This window comes from Vicia villosa, unplaced genomic scaffold (assembly GCF_029867415.1).
Source record: "Vicia villosa cultivar HV-30 ecotype Madison, WI unplaced genomic scaffold, Vvil1.0 ctg.001217F_1_1, whole genome shotgun sequence".
NCBI classification, from domain to species: Eukaryota; Viridiplantae; Streptophyta; class Magnoliopsida; order Fabales; family Fabaceae; genus Vicia; species Vicia villosa.
The window spans coordinates 237,772-262,170 of NW_026705539.1; positions in this window are offsets into that span (position 1 = coordinate 237,772).

Here is a 24,399-nt window from a genome sequence, read left to right on the forward strand (position 1 = left end):
CACAAAAAACAAACAAAACTATGGAGCCGAACTACGGCACTCTGATTCCTGAAAGGGATACGTAGGCATCAAGTCGCGGGGCTTGAACGAGCACATTTGTAAATATTCCTTCTTTTCCCCGTATTTCTTTTGCATTCATTCGCATATAGACATAGACATAGTACACACCCTTTAGATAGAAACAAACATAGGTGGATACCATCGAGTACGATGGGCGCGAGGGGTGCTAATACCTTCCCCTTGCGTAACCGACTTCCGTACCTTGATTCTCTGGTCGCAAAACCATGTTCCTTCCTTTGTTAGGTTTTCTGATATTCCTTTCCCTTATGGGATAAATATATTGGTGGCGACTCTGTTCATTTTTCGCGAGCGTGCGACAAATAGTACTGACGCAATTGATACAGAGTTAAATCTTTTGCAGACGCAGAGTCCGGGGATTTAAACTGTACTGGTAACAAGTAAATTATTATTAATTTTTGTTTCCCACTAGTTTTTGTACTATATTCCATTATTTTCAAAATCTTTTCCTTTCTTTTCAAATCTCTTTCTTTCAAAATCAAATCCTAACTTTATTCTATACATCTCTTCTTTCCAACACTATCATACACTTTCTTTCAAATCCTACTTCCACTCAAATTTTCCTTTTGTACGGAATCACTTCATTCCCCAACGTCTCTATCTTTCTTTTCATTCTATAAATACTTCTCATTTTTTCCATAAAATCTCACATCAAATTCTAATTTATCTCTCAAATTTCTACTTCATATTCATTCTCTCTTCTTCCCCGGCAAAAATGGCGAAGCGGATGGAAACGTGTTTTCTTATGGTCATCACTGTCGTGGTGGTAATCATGTCCTTCTTCTGTCTGCATAGTCCTGAAAAATGTGGACCTGGGTTGTTTACACTCCCAATCATCTATATGTTATTATTTGTAGCATGGGTTATTAATCGTCATTCTTAAAGTTTGTCGTATCTCTTATTTCTTAATGTACCGTTTACTCGTTGTACTGTTCATTATAGTATGTAATATTTGTACCGTCAGTATTAAATGTCGTACTATTTGTCGTACTGTTGCTTAATTATTAAGATAATATTCTGTGTGTTTTCTGCCAGTTAAATATCTATTTTTTTGTGCATTAAATGTTTTTCAGGGTTATTATCGGTAATTTTGCTCGCATACAATATATATTATTTATTTATTACATCTGTGTTTTTTTAACAAGTCATGTAAATAAATTTTCACCCTTAACACAACAAAAAACAAAAAGAAAAATTAACTTTGACTGTTGAATTTTCACTCTAACTACTACATTAATACCTGAACAGTCAGTTGACAGTGCAATTCTCCGTGTTTTGTACCATCAATCAAATCAAACTTTTTGCATTTCAAAATACCAAGATTTTTGTTCTAGAAGTCTTCTGAATATCACATGATTAGCAGAGACTCAGCACTGCACAAAAATCAGGTACGCTTAACTGTCTCCTACACAAACAGTCCCTAACTAGGGTTTCTTGTTTTTTTTTTCAGGAGAACAAGTTTTTGAGACCTCAAATGGATTTCATGGACCTCCATATATCTCAAAGTACCACCATACAAAATTTCAAACTTCAATTCACTCAGACGCACAGTCAGCAGCCCAAAAAGTCAACAGACAGTCAAAAATGATTTTTTTTGTCAATATCCATATTTTGTCAAAATATTCATCATTTGGTCATTGGTTGATCATAATTCATCAAGGAAAGATCAAAAATCAACAAAACCCTAAGTTTCAAAATTAGGGTTTACTCCTAAAAAGTCAACTGAACTTTGACTGGTCATAACTCTCTCATCCTTCATACAAAATATTCAAACTAAAGCTCATTTTGAAGGAAACTCAATTATCTTTCAAATGCAATTGGTCCCATGGTCATTAGATTCACCATTTGAAAAATATGAACCAAGACATTACAGGTCATTTTCAAAGTCAACAAAAAGTCACTTTTTTCAAAAGGACACACAAGGAGCATGGAAAATAATTTTGATATGAGACCAAAGACATTGGTTAGAGGACTCTTTGAGGTTTCCATGAAGTACAAGAACTCCTTCATATGATAAAAATTGAGGGATTTATGTTTTGTTGAAGTTGACCATTTTTTAGGAAAATGCATGAAATCAACATTGATCAAAATGTTTTTCTTCCAAATGAGACCCAATTTCCATGATCCAAACATGTTTCCCATAATGTGAAGGGCCTCCCACGACCAAGACAAAGCCCATAGCATTTTTTTTTCTTTTTTTGGTTTAATTTTATCACATTTAATATTAAATTAAAAAAGGAAAATGGAAGGATAATATGTAGCTTGGTTTCTAAGCATGAGTCATCAAAGAACATTCAAAGCTCTGCAGCAAGAGAAGTACAGCAGGCCTAAGAGCAAGAGGTGTGGAAAAATCAAGCCATGGTTGCTTGAATTCAAAGCTACATATATTAAAAAATTCCAAAATTCAACAAAAGCACTTAATGCTTTTAGAATAGTTTTTAAGCACTTCACTGCTTATATAATGGCTAGAACACTTCAGTAAACAAGGAGACACGAATTGAGAGCCAGACATATGCTTGTAACATACTTGTAATCACTTGAAATTTTCAAAGAAATTCAAAATTCGAATTCTGAGTTTAAGCCTGTTTCAATACAAACTAAATATTCAAACACGTTCCCTGACCCTCACTAAACATAACCAGATCAATTGCAAGCCTTGAATCATCAAGAACACGTACCTACAGCTCACGGTTCGACCAAATATAAACCTATATAGATATCATCATATTGCATATTTAGCACGATGTAGTCATATATTTGAGCTTGGTTTGAGGTTCTGATCATTTCTGGATAGTTAATTGCAGTTTGGTTGCATATACACGAAGATACCATTCTAGGGTTCTTGAACTTTATTTTAGGGTTTTTCGTTTGAAGAAAAATTAGGCAAAATTAATGGCATATTTGAACTCAGTGAATCAAGCCAAATCAAATGGACATGTCGCGAAAAATTTCTATCCATGTCTACCCCTATTCGCTATTTTGCAGGTTTTAGGACTCATCTATTACATCGCTTTTCTCATAAAAACGATGTTAAATGTGTTGGAGAGAGGTTGAAGATGTTGAGGTGTCGTCACCTCATTGGACAGAGCGCGCGCGCGTTTTAAATTTAAAACTTTCTAATCCAGTGCTTTGCAGGTGTGTTGAGTGTCGTACGCCTTTGCTTCAGTGACCATCAGATCAACTTGCCAGCACATCCAACGCATCAAAACGCACACCCATATCATAGACTTCATTTAATACCACACAGGATTACTATTAATATATTTTTCTATTTTTATTTTAATTTCTTTGCAAAATTAATTTAAAATAGTTCCAAAAATCAAAACAATATAATAAAAATATTTTTAGGTTTCTAAAATAATCTATTATTTTTTGACATAAAATATTTTATTTTTTCTCAAATATTAAAATATTTTATATAATTAATTAGTATATATTTATATATTTTCTTTTTAATTATTTTTACCAATCAAAAAATCATAAAAAAATTGTTCTTTATATTAAATATAGTTTATATATTATAAGCTAATTTTGTACATATTTAGGATAATTTTCTATTTAAGTTTTAATTATTTGTGCAATTATTTGTATAATTATATGATTATTTAACTTAATAATTTCAAAAATCAATTTCAAAAATTCCAAAAAAATTAGTTTTGTCTTAAAATTAATCAACAAGCATTTTGAACATATTTCAAACTTAAATTTTAGGTTTAAATTAGATTTCTACCTTTTTCTCCATTTTAATTAAATTAATCATGCATTAATTCTAATTAAAGTCAATCATCAAAAAATCCAAAAAAATATTCCTTTTATTTTCTTGTAATTTAAATTCCTAGATTAAGTGTATAGGTTGTCAAATTCATGTAAATAGCGTAGTTTACATTTCCCGCACAATCGATGTAATAGCGTAGATTTATTCTCCGCATTTTACATTTCCGCATTTTAAATTCCAGCACATATAAAATTGCGTGTATGTCAAAGATAAAAAACTAAAGCGTTAGGTCACTAACTTCAAAAGATAAAATATCTGAATCAGAACACAATCACACTTGCACCTCTTAGGGTAATCCCTTTCACTCTTTTCAAAATCAAAATCGAATTCTACTGTTTCAAATACAAAATCGAACTTTTGTTTATATCCAATAAAAGGAGAATTTTCTAAAGGAAATAGGAAGAGACCTTATAAAATTAGGGTAGACCTCCTAATTGCTTGCTCAAATAAAAAACAAACAAATCTCTCATATATCATTGTTTTTCAAAATAAAACTTTCAAAAAAGACAATACTTTGTATATATTCAAACGAGGATCATTACGAAGTTAACGTTCTTTTTTTTCAAAACATCTTTTGGAAAGATAAAACACTTTGTATACATCCGCACAAGGATCATTACAAAGTCAATTTACAAAGGTATTTGAAACCACATACAAGCATTTCAAGGCAGAAAGAAAAGAGTCAGTTCGTGTATCTCTCCGCGAGAGGTACGGTAAAAAACTGAGGGCGACATCAATACAAGAAATCCTCTGAATAGCTAGGGGATTTAGCCAGGGGTAAAACTTCTCACAAATAAAATGAGGTTGTTTGGGGTTAAGCCCCTCGCAACACACCATTTAAAAAAAACACAATGCACATACCGTGGGGATACCTCTCGCAAACAAAAGAATAGGAAAATTTTGATTTTTTAAAATATGCATTGCGAGGGGCTACCCCAAGTAAAAAAAAGTGGCTCCAAAAAGTGTTTTTATTTGACAACTAACACTACACTCAACAAGGGGCAACCCCAAGGAAAATTTGGCACTAATTTTAGCGAGGGCAGCCCCTCTGAAAACAGACAACATTATCTTATCAACTGTTGCAGGAAGATTGCGCGTGCAGTCCCTATTTTCAAGATGACTATTAGCGAGGGGTCCCCCACGCCTATTTTGACCGTTTTAATTCTGAGGGGCTGACCCTCTCTGATTCCTTCCTTATTATTATTCGAATGTTCCACCAATACTCCATCTTCCTTTAATAAATACATCCATTTCAAACCCATCTCTCAAAATTTATGTTTCTCTCCTCTATTTCTAACAAAAAAAATCCCAATCCTCTCAACTTCTCAACAATATTATAATTTTGCAGGTAAAAATTCTCCTCTACTTCCTCTCAACAATACTATACACTCTTACTGATTTAATGTATATTCTAATTTTTGTTTTCTTTTTTATTTTTGATATAACAATTGAATCATATAAGACAAAATCTTGAAAGAAAACCCTGATATTTTGAAGGAAACCTTCAAAGTCTACCCCAAAGGTGTCTTCAAATAAGGTACACTTAAAATTTATAAATTTTTTATGTATGTGTTTATGATGGAATATATATATATATATATATATATATATATATATATATATATATATATATATATATATATATATATATATATATATATATATATATATATATATATATATATGTTGTTATATATAAATTTGTTGTGTTTGTTATATATAGATTTATTGTGTTTGTAAGCTGTTTTTTTATTTTTTTATTTTTTTAATATAACTTTTTTCGAAATAAATATTTTAATTATAATTTATTTATTTTAAAAAACAACATATTTATTGATGTAAAAAAATATATATTTATTGTTGACTTCTGATGCACATGGGGGCTCGTGTTGACTTCTGAATCCTTCATAAACTCCATTTTTCCATCTCTTTCTCGTCCTTACAAGCCTGCCATTAGTTCCTCTGATCGCATGCATTAACCTGGACAGTAACACTACCAAACAAAGCATAAAGAGATCCTTTTTTTCACAACTTTGAATCAATAAACGAAATGATACACGACAACACACAATCTCAATTGAAAACAAATAAAAATTGTCTCACCATGTTACTTACTAGAAATGGTGACCGATCAGTACAATAGAAGAAGAGTGTAAATTAAATTGCACTGATCCAAGTAAAATTATAAATTCAAAATTCAAAACATAAAAACATAAAAACGAGAACTAAATAAAACATGTAACTCCAAAGGTTCTCAAGATATAAAGTGAAAGAAAAATTCTTATTCTAATCTTTATGAATATGGTGTTAGTGAGCAACTTTTTTGTAATAATTAAAACAGATAAGATGGCAGTTTACCAAAGAGTACATCATAAGTGTTAGAAAGTATAGGATAAATATTTCTAGTATCGTCTCCTCAGGGATTGATGCGATATTATCGCCGTTCTACAGCTTAGTGTATTTTGAGTTAAGATTCTGGATGTTTGTAGTGTCATGAAAGATAAATAGCATGAAAAGAAATTAACGACAATAATTTAGGATTTAAAAACGGTTTGGTAAAACTGTGTCAAGATTAGTTTTCGTTAGCTTGCTTTTGTATATACTTTGATGATCATGTATATGAACATATCAATGATTAATACAACCACGTATCCTCTCGATACTGTTTATCTCTAAAGCAGTGTCGTGATTGTTATTATATTAACCGTCAGATGATCTCTCATGCTGACAGTTGACATAATAACCTTTAAAGTTTGATACAAGTGATTATCAACTCACAAATCTATCTCTAGAGTTTGATTGTTGATAGATGAATACCCTTTTGATCAAGATTTGAAACATATCTTTCAATAGTGTATCAAAACAACATATAAACATGAGTACAAAGATATTCACCATATATTAATCACCAATAAGATTCATATACAAAAGATCAAGCTAAATACATACTCTACAAGCTAACTACCTCTAATCTTGACACATGAGGAGTTTAGCTATCCATAGCTTCAACAACAAACATCAACACAAGACCTCCTAACATAGAAATTCAAAGATGATGAAGAAAAATGCTTGAGAAATCTTGAAGATTTATGAGTTTTTCTCTCCTCTTATCTTGCCCTAGAGTGTATGGTTGGTAAGAATGAAAAGAACAAGATAAGGATCCCTCAAAAATATCTCTAAGTGCCTAAAAGTAGCCACTTGAAAAAGTACCGCCGCTTAGCGCCCAGACTGCCGCTAAGCGGAGCACCAAAAATATCTGCTTCCACGCTGGAGACCGCTAAGCGGGCTGAGGCCGCTAAGCGGGACTTGCTGAGCACAAATTTTCTTTTCGCCCCTGGAAAGCGCGCTTAGTGGCCGCTGAGCGGCCCTTGCTGAATCAAACTTCTTCATTGAGCCTCCAAACTTGCTCCAAAATGCATCCTTACCTCCTAGTACTTCCCAAAATGCATAGAACCTACAAAAAACATAAGAAAAGCTTAAAAATACTATATTTACTGCTAAACTCGATTTTATTTATTAACACGATTACGAACCGAAATTAAATAGAAAAGTAATGAGAAAAGTTATCAAAATACCACAAAAGTTTATCAACAAATATCCACATTTTGGATTCTAACAACTCTCCCCAACTTTGACCATTGTTTGTCCTCAAACAAGAACAACTCAACAAGCACAAACAAAATAATATTTACAAGGTTAGCAACATAAAGAGAATGGTTCAAACTTGACTTACATGCATGCTCCATAACCATCCCTTGCTTGTACAAGATCAAACATGAATATGAGATAGGTTCTAAATACAAACACTTCACCACACTTGCATTTATCAAAATGATGTTCAAACTTGAATCACCTACAATCAACTTCAAAAATGAAGGACAAAGTGCTATAATCATGTTAGCACAAGGGACTTATCACTCTCCCTAGCAATTATGCACATTCAAGACAATTCATACATTCATCTAAACTAAGTAACAAAAGTGATAGAAACAAAGATCACGAGGACTTTTTCGGTTGTAACTTGACTTGGTTCCAAACAAGTGTCTTTTCTACATGGCCAATGAATCAAAAAGGAACAATCGCATGAAGAGCATTTATTGAATCACACTATTTACACAAACATTCTTATTTCTCCCTTTTGACTTTACAACACTACAATGCATTCTTTCTTTTATCTTTGATTTTTCAAAATATTGTAATTTTTCTTTTCTTTTTCAATTCATTTTTTTCTTTGTTATGAATGCATTGTTCTATTATACCACCATTTCCTTTCTTTCTTTTTCTTAAGTAAACTCCTCTCCCCAACTTTGAACAATTCAATAATTCAACACAATTATGCTCTTCATTTAAGATTTAAGTACAATAGGGTTAAGTGTGTACCAAAGAAAATATTTTCCAAGTGAGTCAAAAGTTTTCTTTATTTTCTTTTCTTCAACAAACTCAATAAGGGAATACTTACTAGCTTGTCGGTTCTCATTCGACTCACTTGGCAACATCAAAATTTAAGGCTCAAAATTGGTTTCAATTGATCACACTCTCACATGTGGCCTTTTGGAAGGTGGTTTTTCTCGTACTACACAAAAACATTGCCTCGATCACTTCTAAGTTCTAACACTTTAAACAAAGCAGATTAAGCATGAATCGTCCCAGTTAACACCAATTGCTAGCACACACAAATTTATAGTACACAATGGAAAGTCCTCTCACTATGTAGTTATGTCCTAACTTGATTCAAATATGAACAAAATCTTTCAAATGCAAAGTGATGACAAGTTTTTGTATAAAGCACCTAAATCATATTCACACTAATATCTACAAAGCAAGAAAATCGTTACCTTAGCATGCACCGCATCAAGAGCATTATCATCACCATCCAACTTTGATGTTACAACTCTTTGATGAAACTTTGCTTGCTTGAGTTTTCTATTCATCACAAGGACAAACAACAAAATTTTCTTATAATTACTAATTTTATATTAAAACATAATTACTACTATTATTAAAACATACTTACTACTATTATATTATTAATACTATCATAATATTACTAGTACTATTTACTCTAATTATATTATATAACTACACACACACTTAACATTATAACAAAAACACCAAATATAACACACACCTAATATGATATAATATATTAGAGACAAATTGCCAATGGCAAATGCCTCAAAAATGTCTTAGTAGCACCATTTGCTACTTCATTACAACAAAAAAAACACACATCCCTAAGGATGGTAACAAAACAATCTAACTAAAACTAAATATTCAACACAAAATTAAAATACTACTAAAAAAACACAATAAAACACAACAACATCACCACAAAAGTATCATCACTCATCACCATCTTCCTCTCCTTCTTGATTTCCTCCTTCACCTTCCTCTTCATTAGCTCCTCCCCCATCCCTAAAGAATGGCCTATCCTCCGGATAGTTACAAATGGCCTCATACTGCTCATTTGTAGTAAACGATGTCACACTGGAAGGATCACTCATCTTCAGGTACAAGCGGTGCAAAGAGTCATGAATGGTCGCTTCCGACCTACGCAAAGCATCCATATAATCCCAACTGTACCTGCACGCCATTTGTTGATTATACTTTGCCGGGTCGGCAGGAGGAGCTACTGCTACCGGTTGTGGCTGAAAACGACCCCTCGCTCTTGGCCTTGGAGAACAAAACCGAACAACATAAGCATCATCCACCTTACTAGTAATAGCCATCTGAACCTCATCTGGAATCTCCACTCTAGCCCTCATGCACAATCCCATAATCATAGCAGGATAAGGGAGTTAGCCAGCAAGTCGACTCCCTAAAGCATGCCCACTAGAAGCCACCTCTCGCATCTCCTCAGAAATAATCTGAGCAATGTCAATTTCAATACCTGTCATCATAGCAAAGAACAAACAAGAGTTAGCTAATGTGAGGTCACTGTTGTGGCTCTTTGGCTTCAAGTTGTTTAGAAGCAAGGTCAGGTAGAGTTAAGCCTTCCTATTCATGTTCCCACGGTCCATCTTCACTGGTATGCCAGCCGGGTTAAGAGAAAAACCACGACTCTCAAAAGAAAGGACCTCTGCAACTTCTTACATATTCCATTGCCTTCCTCTATGCATCCTTGCATACTCACAACCATTTTCAGGAAAAGGAATTGGATCACCAAGGTAAGAACTAATAGCAGCGCGATTGAATGAAATGACTCTCCCCCTCACAACTGTTTTGCGCACATACTTTGTATCTTCCGTAGGCATTGCATTCGCATAAAACTCCCTCACAATATCAACATTAATGTGAGTGTTCGGCTGAAGAAGAACATCCCACCTACGGTTGTGCATGTCTTCCACAAATTGCCTATACTCCCCATTAGGCTTGAGGTCAAAGATTTTCTCCGGTAAAATTTTTCTTCCGCACAATCTTCCAAACCATTCTTGATACTCAGCACTCAAAAACCTTGCATTGTCAAATTGGGGTGCATCGGGAACGGGAGCTTGTCCAGAACTAGAGCCTGGGAATCGTCCTCTTTTGCTTCGGCTTTGGCGAGAAGTCATCTGCACATTGCAACAAAAAGCACACCACACTGTTAACCACATAATATTGCAGTTAAACATAGCTAACTAATGGTGCTGGACCCAACTTTGAATGCCTGAACTGAACTGAACCAGAAACAGAAACATTTTTCTGTCGTCAGCATCAGCCGCTTAGCGGGGTGACGGCCGCTTAGCGGCCCTGCGATTTCTCAGAAAAATTCTGCAGAAACGCAGACTGATATGCCTTGCCCAAAAATATACTTACTTCAATTCTTCCTGCAACAAGATGGCAACCAGTGATGAATGCTAACACTAACTCTACTCCTAATCACTAAACTAACCTAATTTTTCACAAACTAGGGTTCTTAACACCCATTCCCGAAATCAATTCACAAAAACAACAACCTAATCCCAATCTAAACCTAAAATCTATATATATGAACATATCTAAACATCAACTACTATTACCATCAATTTACAAAAACTTTTACAAAGAAAATAACAAAACATTTACCTTGCAAACACAAATGAAAGAGATACTTGATGGAAATAACTTGAACACAAGAACTTCCTTCCAATGATGGATGCAAAGATTGAGTTAGGAAAAGAGGGAACTTGAAAACACTTGAAAATTTTGGGGAGAAATGAGGTGGCTATGGTTTCTGGCCGCTCAGCCCCTCATAACCTGTTTTTCTTTTAATCTGGGCCGGGTCAGACCCTCTGGCCCACTAAATTTTTTTCTGCATTTTTGTTTGGCCGCTTAGCAGCGTGACGGCCGCTTAGCGGTATCAGTAAAATTCAGTTTTCTGCAGAATTCTCAGCAGTCCCCCAAGCCCCGATTTTTCCCGACTTTCCTAACAGTAACAACACACACAAAGCATAAAATACTTACAATGTTGGGGTGCCTCCCAACTAGTGCTTTGTTTAACGTCGGTTAGCTCGACGGTCCGAGGCGGCTTTACGGATCAAAAATCGGAACGGATTCTGAACTTCGATCGACTTCACCACCAAGATACGGCTTGAGTCTTTGGCCATTCACAGTCCAACTTTCATTTGTCGTCGGATTTTCAAGCACAACCGCTCCATAGTCTTTTACTTCCTTGATTCGGAACAGACCCGACCACTTCGACTTTAATTTGCCCGGAAACAACTTTAACCTTGAATTAAACAATAGAACCATTTGGCCTTCTTTGAAATCCTTCTCCACAATCTTTTTATCATGATACCCCTTCACTTTCTCCTTGTAGATTTTGTTGGATTCATAGGCTTGTAATCGCAATTCTTCCATTTCAAGCAATTGCAATCTTCTCATTTCACCACTTGCCTTAGGATCAAAGTTAAGCAACTTCAAGGCCCAAAATGCCTTATGCTCCAATTCCACAGGTAAATGACAACTCTTCCCGTAAACCATTTGAAACGGAGTAAAACCAATCGGTGCCTTGTATGCCGTACGGTAAGCCCATAAAGCATCATCCAACTTTTGTGACCAATCCTTTCTTGATGAAGAAACAGTTTTTTCCAAGATTCTTTAATTTCTCGGTTGGAAACTTCGGCTTGACCATTAGCTTGTGGATGATAAGCCGTTGTTACCTTGTGCTTCACACCATATTGTTGTAAGACTTTTTCCAGTTGTGTGTTGCAAAAATGTGAGCCACCATCACTAATGAGAATCCTTGGTGTTCCAAACCTTGTAAAAATGTTTTTCTTCAAGAACTTGATTACGGTCTTTCCATCCGCCTTCGGACATGCTATTGCTTCCACCCACTTTGAAACATAATCAACCGCAACCAAAATATACTCACAACCAAAAGACGAAGGAAATGGTCCTACAAAGTCTATTCCCCAACAATCAAACACTTCCACTTCTAACATGTTTGTCAATGGAATTTCATTCCTTTTGCTCATTCCACCACTTCTTTGACAATTGTCACAACTTTGTGCATGCAAGTAGGCATCTTTGAATAACGTCGGCCAATAGAACCCGGATTGAAGAACTTTTGTCACCGTTCTTTGTCCACCATAGTGTCCACCATAAGGTGAGTTATGACAATGCCACAAGATTCTCATTGCTTCTTCCCTTGTCACACATCTACTTAACACACCATCCACACCAATTTTGATTAAGTATGGATCATCCCACACATAGAATTTGGCATCATGAAGGAACTTCTTTGTTGCACTTTTACTCCAATCTTCCGGTATCCATCCCGATGCCTTGTGATTAGCCATGTCAGCAAACCACGACCTTTCTTCCACCATGAACAACTTTTCATCCGGGAATTATTCCAAAACCTCTTCTTCTTTGTTTGTTACCTCCTCATTCACCAACCTTGACAAATGACCCGCCACCAAGTTTTCTGCTCCTTTCTTGTCTCTAATTTCTAAGTGGAATTCTTGTAGCAACAATATCCACCTGATGAGCCTTTGTTTTGAATCCGTCTTGGTAAGCAAATACTTCATCGCTGCATGGTCAGTGTAAACAACAATTTTCTAACCAATTAAGTAGGACCTAAATTTTTCTAATGCATATACAATAGCTAGTAGTTCTTTTTCAGTTGTTGCATAATTAACTCCTACCTCATTAAGAACCTTACTAGCATAATGTATAGCATGAAAATTTTTTCCTTTCCTTTGACCCAACACCGCTCCTACCGCATAATCACTAGCGTCACACATTAGTTCAAAATCAAGTTTCCAATCGGGCGCTATGATTATGGGTGCGGTAGTCAATTTTTGTTTCAATTCATTAAAAGCTAAAAGGCATGCATTATCAAAAACAAAAGACTTATCTTTGTTGAGCAAGTTGCTCAAAGGCTTTGCAATCTTTGAGAAGTCCTTGATAAATCTTCTATAGAATCCCGCATGGCCTAAGAAGCTTCGAATTCCTTTGACATTTGTTGGCGGTGGCAACTTTTCAATAACCTCCACTTTTGCTCGGTCGACTTCAATTCCTTTGGAAGAGACTTTGTGACCAAGAACTATGCCTTCGGTAACCATGAAATTGCATTTTTCCCAATTGAGGACCAAGTTGGTTTCAACACATCTTTTCAACACGGCATCCAAATTCTTCAAACAAAGATCAAATGAAGCTCCAAAAACGGAGAAGTCATCCATGAAAACTTCCATTGTCTTTTCTATGAAGTCCGAGAAGATAGCTTGCATACATCTTTGGAAAGTGGCCGGTGCATTACACAATCCAAACGGCATTCGCCTATAAGCAAAAATTCCAAAGGGACAGGTGAACGCCGTTTTCTCTTGATCTTCCGGATTGACCGAAATTTGGTTGTATCCGGAATAGCCATCCAAGAAACAATAAAACTCTTGACCCGATAACCTTTCCAACATTTGGTCCATAAAAGGTAAAGGGAGGTGATCTTTCCTAGTAGCTTGGTTAAGCTTTCGGTAATCAATACACATCCTCCAACTCGTCACGGTCCTTGTCGGAATCAACTCATTCTTGTCATTTGTGATCACGTTCATTCCTCCTTTCTTCGGTACCACTTGGACTGGACTCACCCATGCACTATCGGAAATAGGATAAATCATTTCGGCTTCCAATAGTTTCACCACTTCCTTTCTTACAACTTCTTTCATTGTAGGATTCAACCGGCGTTGAGGTTGAGCTACCGGTTTAAAATCCTCCTCCATCATAATTTTATGCATACAATAGGCCAGACTAATTCCTTTTAGATCGGAAAGAGCCCATCCTATCGCCTCCTTGTTAGCTTTCAACACATGAATTAATTTCTCTTCCTCCTTCTTTGACAATGAACCACTAATGATCACCGGCTTCTTACCACCTTCTTCAAGAAAAACATATTTCAAATGGGGTGGTAACATCTTCAATTCTAATTTAGTTTCCTCCACCTTTGGCTCATCTTTCAACTCCTCCATCTTTACTTCAAAAGGACTTATCTCTTCAAAAACATCAAGATCTCGTAAACACTCTTCAATCACTTTTTCTTCTTCTTCATTGAGAACATCAAGAGCTTTGGTTAATGTTTTCTCAAGAGGATTGAACACATGAGCTCTACTTTCAACTTGCATGATAACTTCCTCCATAGCATCAATTCTAAAACAATCACTTGTATCATTTGGATGTTTCATTGCTTCCGAGAGATCAAAACACACTTCCTCATCTTGGAACCTCAATTTCATCAAACCATCATCAATGTCTATCATCATCCTTGCCGTCTTCATAAAAGGTCTTCCTATAATCAATGGGGTATCAACATCTTCCTCCATATCAATGACAACAAAATCAACTGGAAAAAAGAACTTGTCAACTTTCACAAGTAAATCTTCCGCTATCCCAAAAGGCATAGTTGTAGACTTATCGGCCAATTGAAGTGTCATTCTTGTATTTTTCATATCAACAATGCCTAACCTCTTGACCATGGATAAAGGAATCAAATTGATACTTGAACCCGTGTCAACCAAACCTCTTCCAATATGAATGTCACCAATAGTAACCGACAAAGTAACTCTTCCCGGATCTCTTTCCTTCCTTGGTAAAGTACTTTGAATGATGGCACTACATTTAGCATCTAGGACAACCGTTTCAGGCTCAGTGTAACTTCTTTTCTTTGTGAGGATGTCCTTCATAAACTTGGCATATTTTGGCATTTGCTCTAAAGCTTCACCAAAAGGAATATTAATTTGCAATTGCCTAAATATGTCAAGAAAACGAGCATATTGCCTCTCGTTATCTTTCTTTGAGGGAGCATGAGGGTAAGGTAAATTACGAACGGGAGGACTCATAAATTTCTTCTTTCCTTCTTTAATCTTTCTCTTTTTCTCTCTATTTTTTTCTTTTTCTTCCTCACTTTTTTCTTCACTCTCATTTTCAACTAAGACTCCCTCATTTTTCTTTGGTTCTACTTCACTTTCTACCTCTTTCTCCTTTTCTATCCTAACTTCCTCCTCCTCAACCTCCTTCTCCACTTCACTTTCAAGCACCCTCCCACTCCTAGTTACAACCGCTTTGCAATGCTCCTTAGGATTGGTTTGAGTGTTTGCCGTGAATGATGGTCCGGTTTGCTTCTCGGCGAGTTGTTTCGCAAGTTGGCCGACTTGAGTCTCTAAATTCTTTATTGCCGCTTCATTACTCTTTTGATTCGCCATTGATGCTTGCATGAATTGATTTAGAGTCCCCTCCAACTTTGAAGGCTTGTCTTGAGAAGGTGGTTGTTGTTAATAAGGACTTTGTCTTTGTTGATAATTATCTTGTCTCCACCCTTGGCCATATTGTGGTGCATTAGGCCTTTGTTGGTATCCACCTTGTTTTTGGTAAGGAGCTTGTCTTTGTTGATAGCCTCCTTGATTTTGATTCGCCATGTAATTCACTTCATTCACCAGTGGACAATATCCGGTAGGGTGGTCTCCACTACAAAGCTCACATGAAGCAACTTGTTTGTTCTTGTTAGGATCATGTAATTCCTTGAGTTGTTGAGGTAACCTTGCCATTTGTTTTGTAAGCTCCTCCACTTGTTGAGAAAGAAGCTTGTTCTGAGCAAGAATAGCATCATTAGTTCCTAATTCAATAAGCCCCGGTTTCTTTTGAACAACTCCTCGGTTATGTTGCACCTGATGATCATTTCTGGCCATTTTCTCAATTATCTTTATTGCCTCCTCTGCTGTCTTAGCCATTAAGGAACCTCCAGCTGTAGCATCTAGCAGAAGCTTAGGTTGTGGTTGTAAGCCATTACGAAAAATGTGAATCTGAGTGAGTTCATCAAATCCATGACTAGGACACTTTCTCAACAATGACTTATACCTTTCCCATGCCTCATTGAGAGTTTCATTCACACCTTGAGAGAACACTGAAATTGTTGTTTTTGCTTCAAGTAACCGTGACTGAGGGAAGAACCTATCAAGAAACTTTTCTTCTAACTCATTCCATTTTGTCATGGTTTGAGTGGGTTGGTCTAGATACCAATCCTTTGCTTTGCTGATCAAGGAGTGAGGGAATAATCTCTTAAACACCTGCTCTTCCTCTCTTTCAGGGCCTCCGACTGCTCCGGCAATTTCATAAAACTTTGTCAAGTGTGTATATGGGTCCTCATGGTCAAGACCTGCAAAGGGACTAGCATAAAGTAGCTGAAGAATGCCAGTCTTCATTTCAGAATTTCTTGCATTGGTGTCATTTCGTGCAAACTGGGCTGCTCTTCTTAGACTGTTAGCACATGGTTCTCTAGGAGGTGGTGGTGGTGGGTCTTGTTCTCCATGCCCTGCCATCTCTTCTTCTATAACTTGTGGTGCTGATGAAGTAGTAGCTTCTTGGGCTAATCTTCGTTCTTTGGCTAGTTTCCTTCTTCTCCTGGTTTTACTGTTCAATCTCCTTGCAGTTCTTTCAATTTCTGGATCAAAAAGAAGCTGATCTGCTGGTACACTCCCACGCATAAACCAGAGCTGAAACACTAACCAAAAAGTGAGCAAAGACTAGGCAATAATAATAATAATTATACTCAAAACACACAAAAACTATTGCTATGCTTATAATATCTTAACGCCAATCCCCGGCAACGGCGCCATTTTGTTAGAAAGTATAGGATAAATATTTCTAGTATCGTCTCCTCAGGGATTGATGCGATATTATCGCCGTTCTACAGCTTAGTGTATTTTGAGTTAAGATTCTGGATGTTTGTAGTGTCATGAAAGATAAATAGCATGAAAAGAAATTAACGACAATAATTTAGGATTTAAAAACGGTTTGGTAAAATTGTGTCAAGAATAGTTTTTGTTAGCTTGCTTTTGTATATACTCTGATGATCATGTATATGAACATATCAATGATTAATACAATCACGTATCCTCTCGATACTGTTTATCTCTAAATCAGTGTCGTGATTGTTATTATATTAACCGTCAGATGATCTCTCATGCCGACAGTTGACATAATAACCTTTAAAGTTTGATACAAGTGATTATCAACTCACAAATCTATCTCTAGAGTTTGATTGTTGATAGATGATTACCCTTTTGATCAAGATTTGAAACATATCTTTCAATAGTGTATCAAAACAACATATAAACATGAATACAAAGATATTCACCATATATTAATCACCAACAAGATTCATATACAAAAGATCAAGCTAAATACATAATCTACAAGCTAACTACCTCTAATCTTGACACATGAGGAGTTTAGCTATCCATAGCTTCAACAACAAACATCAACACAAGACCTCCTAGCATAGAAATTCAAAGATGATGAAGAAAAATGCTTTAGAAATCTTGAAGATTTATGAGTTTTTCTCTCCTCTTCTCTTTCCCTAGAGTGTATGGTTGGTAAGAATGAAAAGAACAAGATAAGGATCCCTCAAAAATATCTCTAAGTGCCTAAAAGTAGCCACTTGAAAAAGTACTGCCGCTTAGCGCCCAGACTGCCGCTAAGCGGAGCACCAAAAATATCTGCTTCCACGCTGGAGACCGCTAAGCGGGCTAAGGCTGCTAAGAGGGACTTGCTGAGCACAAATTTTCCTTTCTCCCCTGGAAAGCGCGCTTAGTGGCCGCTGAGCGGCCCTTGCTGAATCAAACTTCTTCATTGAGCCTCCAGACTTGCTCCAAAATGCATCCTTACCTCCTAGTACTTCCCAAAATGCATAGAACCTACAAAAAACATAAGAAAAGCTTAAAAATACTATATTTACTGCTAAACTCGATTTTATTTATTTACACAATTACGAACCGAAATTAAATAGAAAAGTAATGAGAAAAGTTATCAAAATACCACAAAAGTTTATCAACAAATATCCACATTTTGGATTCTAACAATAAGCAGCAAGATTCTCACACAGGATAAATTTTCTCTTAATTCTCAAGTGTTTAGGTTAATTGTTTACACTCAAAGCACAACATGAAAGGTAGTATTACCATAAGTTTAACATCTAAAATTGTAATACATGCACACAAAGATCAAAAGGGCTTTTATTCCGGCTGTAGCTTAACCAAGGTCAGGGTGAGATGAATCTTAAGGGGTACTAGCCTAAGATTCAAAGAGACAAAAGTAACTTGAAAGAAACTGTAGGAGTTGAATTACAAAAGATTTCATTCACTTTCAACAACAACTCTATAATAATTGTTTTTCGCTTCTCTTTTCACATTTAATTCTTTCTTTTTTCCAGAAAGAACATGTATTCACATCCTTCTCTTTTTTTTCCCATTTTTCTATTTCTCACCTTTTTAAAATTTGTTTTTCTGCCAACTTTTTGAATCAGATATCACAACTATAATTATTCAACCCACACAACTCTAAACAAGACTCTTTCAACCCTTTGAATAGGACGATGACATTGTTTTTCACTTTTTGACTTGTAATGAGTTTGAACCAAAGAATGGGATAAATAGGTTCAAGGGGTTTTCAAACAAGGAATGATATTATTCAGGGTTGGCTTTTTGACTAAGTTGCTTAAAATATAATAGAAACAACTTGTCTTTTTCATATCAGTGTGCACAAGTAAATAATTTTTTTTAACAAGAGTAAATTCAAGTTCTAGAGACTAATAAACATGAGTGAAATCACATAAAAAAAAAGAGATGGATTTTTTAAATATTATCCAATATTATATTCAAAATCTCATAAGGGTAATGATCTACCCTAAATGATGCATAATTTAGATCCTAATCCTACTTAACATACCAAGAATGTACAACAAGTCACTCACATCACACCATAATTTTAAGTAAATTGATTAAAATAAAATAATTTTTAATATCAATTTGCTTTTTTAGGCCATTGTCTATTTCTTTTTTAGCCTACCCAAGGTTTGTTCGGTTGCATTCGTTTTGTTGGATTAAAATGCACAATTTGATTAATGAATAGGTAAAATAGTTTTGCATAAAAACTCAACTTTCATGATTAATAATGCATCGAAGGCAGTAATTAAAAATCGCAAATCCTTTAATTAACCAACAAATCTAACCTCAAAATACATTTAGCAAAGTGAAATATAGAAAGTTAAACTAATATATAAAACCATCAACCATACCTTTCCTTCTCATCAAACCTCAAACCATCTTCTCATCTCAATACAATCCATCAAGTTATCATCAACAATGGCTTTCTCCAAATCATTCATGATTGCTCTACTTGTTGTTGCAACAATGTCAAGCATGAACGTCGAAGCCCGTCGCCTTCTTCACACAACCACATCAAAACCATCTATGCCAGAGGTAATTCCATCATTGCCTAAGGGAAGTCTTCCACCATTGTACACTTCCATTCCATCTCTTCCAAAGCACACCATGCCATTTCCCAGCTTTCCTTTCACTGATCCAACAATTGAGATTCCACCAGTTTCAGCTCCAACTCCTGCTCCAGTATCCAATACTCCCATTCCCAAATCAAGCCTTTCTTTTTACAACTTCTTCCCATTTTTCTCACGAACTCCTTCAACCATTAATCCATAAACAGTTCTATAAGTTGTGATAATTTTAATTTAGTAGAAAAAAACTTGTTAAGTTGGTTAAAAACATATTTTTAGAACATGAGTTGGATATATTTGAGTCCCAACTATATCACCTTCATTCTTTGATATTTTGACGCTTTGACAACAACAATGGTTGATGCAACTTGATGATTTGGGGTTGATGATTCTTAGATTGTGATTGACTCCGAGAGAGATTTTAATTCTTCTCGTTTCTTTCTTATGTATTTCCCATTTTTTGAGGTTTGTATGTAAGTTACTATAATATTATGTATATGTACTAACTATGATAATTATTATATCTATTGCTCAAATAAATATATATGTTATTCTTATTTTTGCTTTGTGCTTGAGGTTTGAGTTGTTATAGTCATATACAGTTTAAATCTCATTCTTGGAGAATTACCTGTTAGATTCTAGACTCTAGAGATAGATTTAGGTCTAATATTCACAATGGGTATCAAAACTTAATGCTTTCGTGTTGTTTGAGTTGTGTGAGACATCGCCGACGAGAGTAATACGATTGTTCGCTCAACTATGCATTAGAGATAACCTATTTGTGAGCGATACGTGATAATATTGATGAGTGATTTATATTGCTACAATTGATCAGTATGTTTAAGTATTTGACGGGTAGTTGAAATTCAATCCCGAGAGTTCTCTCATATCCAAAGAATGTATTTATTTTCTGTTCATATGTTTTTTTCACTTTACTTTTAAACCATTCAGCCCAAGTTTAGAAATGTGGAAACTATTGAACGAAATTCTTTCCCTCGTATTGATCCTTGTGGAGGCGATAAAACTCGGAATACTTCCAATCGTTTACTTGCCTCTTTACCGCTTCAACAACACCATTGATAAGTCCATAAATCCAAACACTGTGGTAGTTCTCTTGGTAAAAATAATTAAGCATGATTTACTAAGAATTAGCTAACTTTGTGACAAAGGTAACAATGTAACATTTGATTCTTCTGGCTGCATGGTCATAAATCAAAGTCAAAAGAAACTCTATTTACTAGCTCAAGAAGTGAAAAAACCTAGACAATGAATTTGTATAAAATTCCTTCAAATGATGTATGTCTCCCAAGTAACGAGGATGAATATTGGCTATGACATTTGAGAATGACACACATCCACAAGGACCACTTAAACAAGTTGGTTCGCTAATATCTCGTAGATGGCCTGCCAAACTTAGATTTTAAAATAAAATAAAATAATGTGATGCATGCATAAAGGGAAGCAAGTAAGAGCCTATTTTAAATTTAAAAATATAGTTTTTACTTATCGGCTCTTACTACTGCCTCACGTGAACCTCTTTGGCTCATCTAGAAATGTAAGTTTAGGTTGAAACGTCCATGCTCTGGTTATATTCGATGATAACTCTCGATATACTTGAACAAAATTCTTATCTAAAAAAAGAGGCGCATTAGCTGCCTTTCAAAAAATGGTCTAAGTTATCCAAAAAAAAAAGGAGTAAGGATCACAAATTTAAAAACTGATCATGGCGAAGAAATCTAAAATGAGGAATTAAAACAATTTTGCAAGGAGAATCGTATTCGGCATACCATTTCCAATCCACAAACTCCCCAACAAAATTGGGGTAGCAGAGAGGAAAAACAGATCTCTAGTAGAGCTTGCAAAGACGATGCTCAATAAGACCAATCATCCTAAATACCTATGGGTTGATGTTGTAAATATTGATTGGTATGTTATGAATCATGTCTAGATATACAACCAATTCGAAAACAGACTCCATATGAGCTATACAAAGGAAGAAAGCCAAATATCTCTCACCTACATGTCTTTGGATGCAAATCCTTTATCCATAATAACACGAAAGATAACCTTAGAAAATTCGACGCAAAAGATGATGAAGTCATATTCATAGTATATTCCATTATGAGAAAAACGTTTGGAGTCTATAACATAAAAACTAAAACAACCAAAGAATCAATTCATATTACCTTTGTTGAATCTAACCCCAAACATGTAGAATTAGAAATTATTGATTATGCATGTATCATGTGAAAGACAAGTCTAGAGGATGATAAAGATCTAAACTAAGAGAAGAATGAAAATCAAGTCATAGAAGAAGAACTAGTTCCGGTTCCAACCCTAGACACTCCACAGGAAAATCGAGATCTCTCAAAAGAATAGAGACGAACAAACATTCATCCAATTCAAAATGTTATTGGAGATATACCCAAAGGAGTCAGCACTAGATGATCACTCAATAAGGTATGTGGTTTTGTAGCTTTTGTTTCATAAATTAAGCCAACGAGAATTGGCAAAGCTATAGTTGATGTACATTGGTCTCTTTCTATGCAAGAAGATTTAAATAAATTTGAACAAAGCAGCATTTGGGAACTTGTTCCCAAAGCTTCAACTAATCTAGTGATTGGAACCCGAAAGGTCTTTCGCAGCCATATGGATGAAGATGTCAACGTTTTAAGAAAAAAATCCATACTAGTTGCAAAAGGATACAACTAATAACAGGGAATTGATTTCGATGAAAACTATGCTCTTGTAGCTAGATTAGAAGCCATAAGGATGTTATTAGCATTCTCGTGCATCATGAATTTCAAATGGATGTATACGTACATTTCTATATGGTTACATTCAAGAGGAGGTATTTGTTTATTAACCTCCAAGTTTAACCAACCATACTTTTCTAGACCATGTCTTCAAGCTTAAGAAGCACTATGCATTATAAAACAAGCTCACAGAGCATGGAATGATCATTTAAGTAAATTTTTGCTCAAAAATAAGTTTCAAAAATGACAAGTTGATAAAACTCTTTTCATTAAGAAAACTGAGCATGTAATTTTTTTTAGTTCAAATCCATGTTGATATCTTCGTAGCTACTAACGAATCCTCGTGCAAGGAATTCTAAAAAATAATGCAGAATAAGTTCGAAATATCTATAGGGGAAGAACTAAAATACTTTCTATGACTTCCAATCCATCAAACAAAAGGAAGAAAATTTATAAATAAAACTAAATTCTTTAAGATGTTATATATAAAAAATTATTATTCATACGTGAGATTGCGACAAATGTTTTATGACAAATAAATTAATTCAATTAATTATATTTTAGATATTTTTAAAATAATTATAATAAGAAATATGAAAATATGAATTATAGTTTTTCATAAAATAATACTTAAGACATTGACATATTTTATAAAATTATAACTAGTAAGATACCCGTACGAGATATTGTATAAAATGTATTTTGACACATGTAAATTTGAAGTGAGTTGACTTAATTATAAATGAACAATAATCCTATAAATTCAATAGTATAAATAATCATACAAAAAAAGAATCCATGAGATGGAAAAAAATGAAATTTTAACTTTTGACCATAAATTTTTCTCTCAAATAAAGGTAATTGTGGATAAATTTAAATAGATATTGTGTTGATAATGACCCGTGAGAAATAAAATTTATTTGATGCGATACAAAATGTATTTAAAATGGAAATAAGAATGTGTGGGAAAATTAATGTGAGAGAAATTTGAAATTTTAATAAAGAGAGAGAATGTGTATCTTGAGGGAAAAAGTTGATCAATTAGGTCAATAAACAAATGACACTTATAGGACAATATGATATGGACAAGAGTTTGAATTGAGAAATTTGTTATTTACATATAAACCCTTTTACAAGTGTAATAATTTTGAGCAAATGATAATTGAAGTAAAACAGGCAATTGATCTTTTATAGGTAGATAATAGACAATATTGATATATTTTAAAAAATAATTGACATTGACTAGTATTAAAAAATAAAATTAATATTTGTCATTGATAATAATAAAAAATATTTGTTATAAATACATTAAAAATATTAGACAAAAAATTGTTATTAATAATTATAAAAAAAAATAATATTTATAAATGATAAATAAAAATGTGGCAAGGCAATATTTTGTTATTGATTAATATAAAAAAACACCTAATACATTTTTTTAAATAATTGTAGAAAAATACAGGAAAAGTGTTTGTCATTGATACATAAATACAAATAAGTCAAATATTTCCTTGTCAAATATATGAAATAAATAATAAACTAATATATTAAATCCGTATAAATTAATCGTGACAAGGGATCTCCTTCTTTATAGATGTATTTCTTTTTCTAATTCTATTGATTGTGTTTTATGTGGTTTGGAGAGGGAATTGTTGGATCATATTATTCTTTTTTGTTGGGTGTCCGTTTTGATTTGGACGCACTACAAGAAATCCTCTGAATAGCTAGGGGATTTAGCCAGGGGTAAAACTTCTCACAAATAAAATGAGGTTGTTTGGGGTTAAGCTCCTCGCAACACACCATTTAAAAAGAAACACAATGCACATACCGTGGGGATACCTCTCGCAAACAAAAGAAGAGGGAAATTTTGATTTTTGAAAATATGCATTGCGAGGGGCTACCCCTAGTAAAAAAAGTGGCTCCAAAAAGTGTTTTTATTTGACAACTAACGCTACACTCAACAAGGGGAAACCCCAAGGAAAATTTGGCACTAATTTTAGCGAGGGGCAGCCCCTCTGAAAATATACAACATTATCTTATCAACTGTTGCA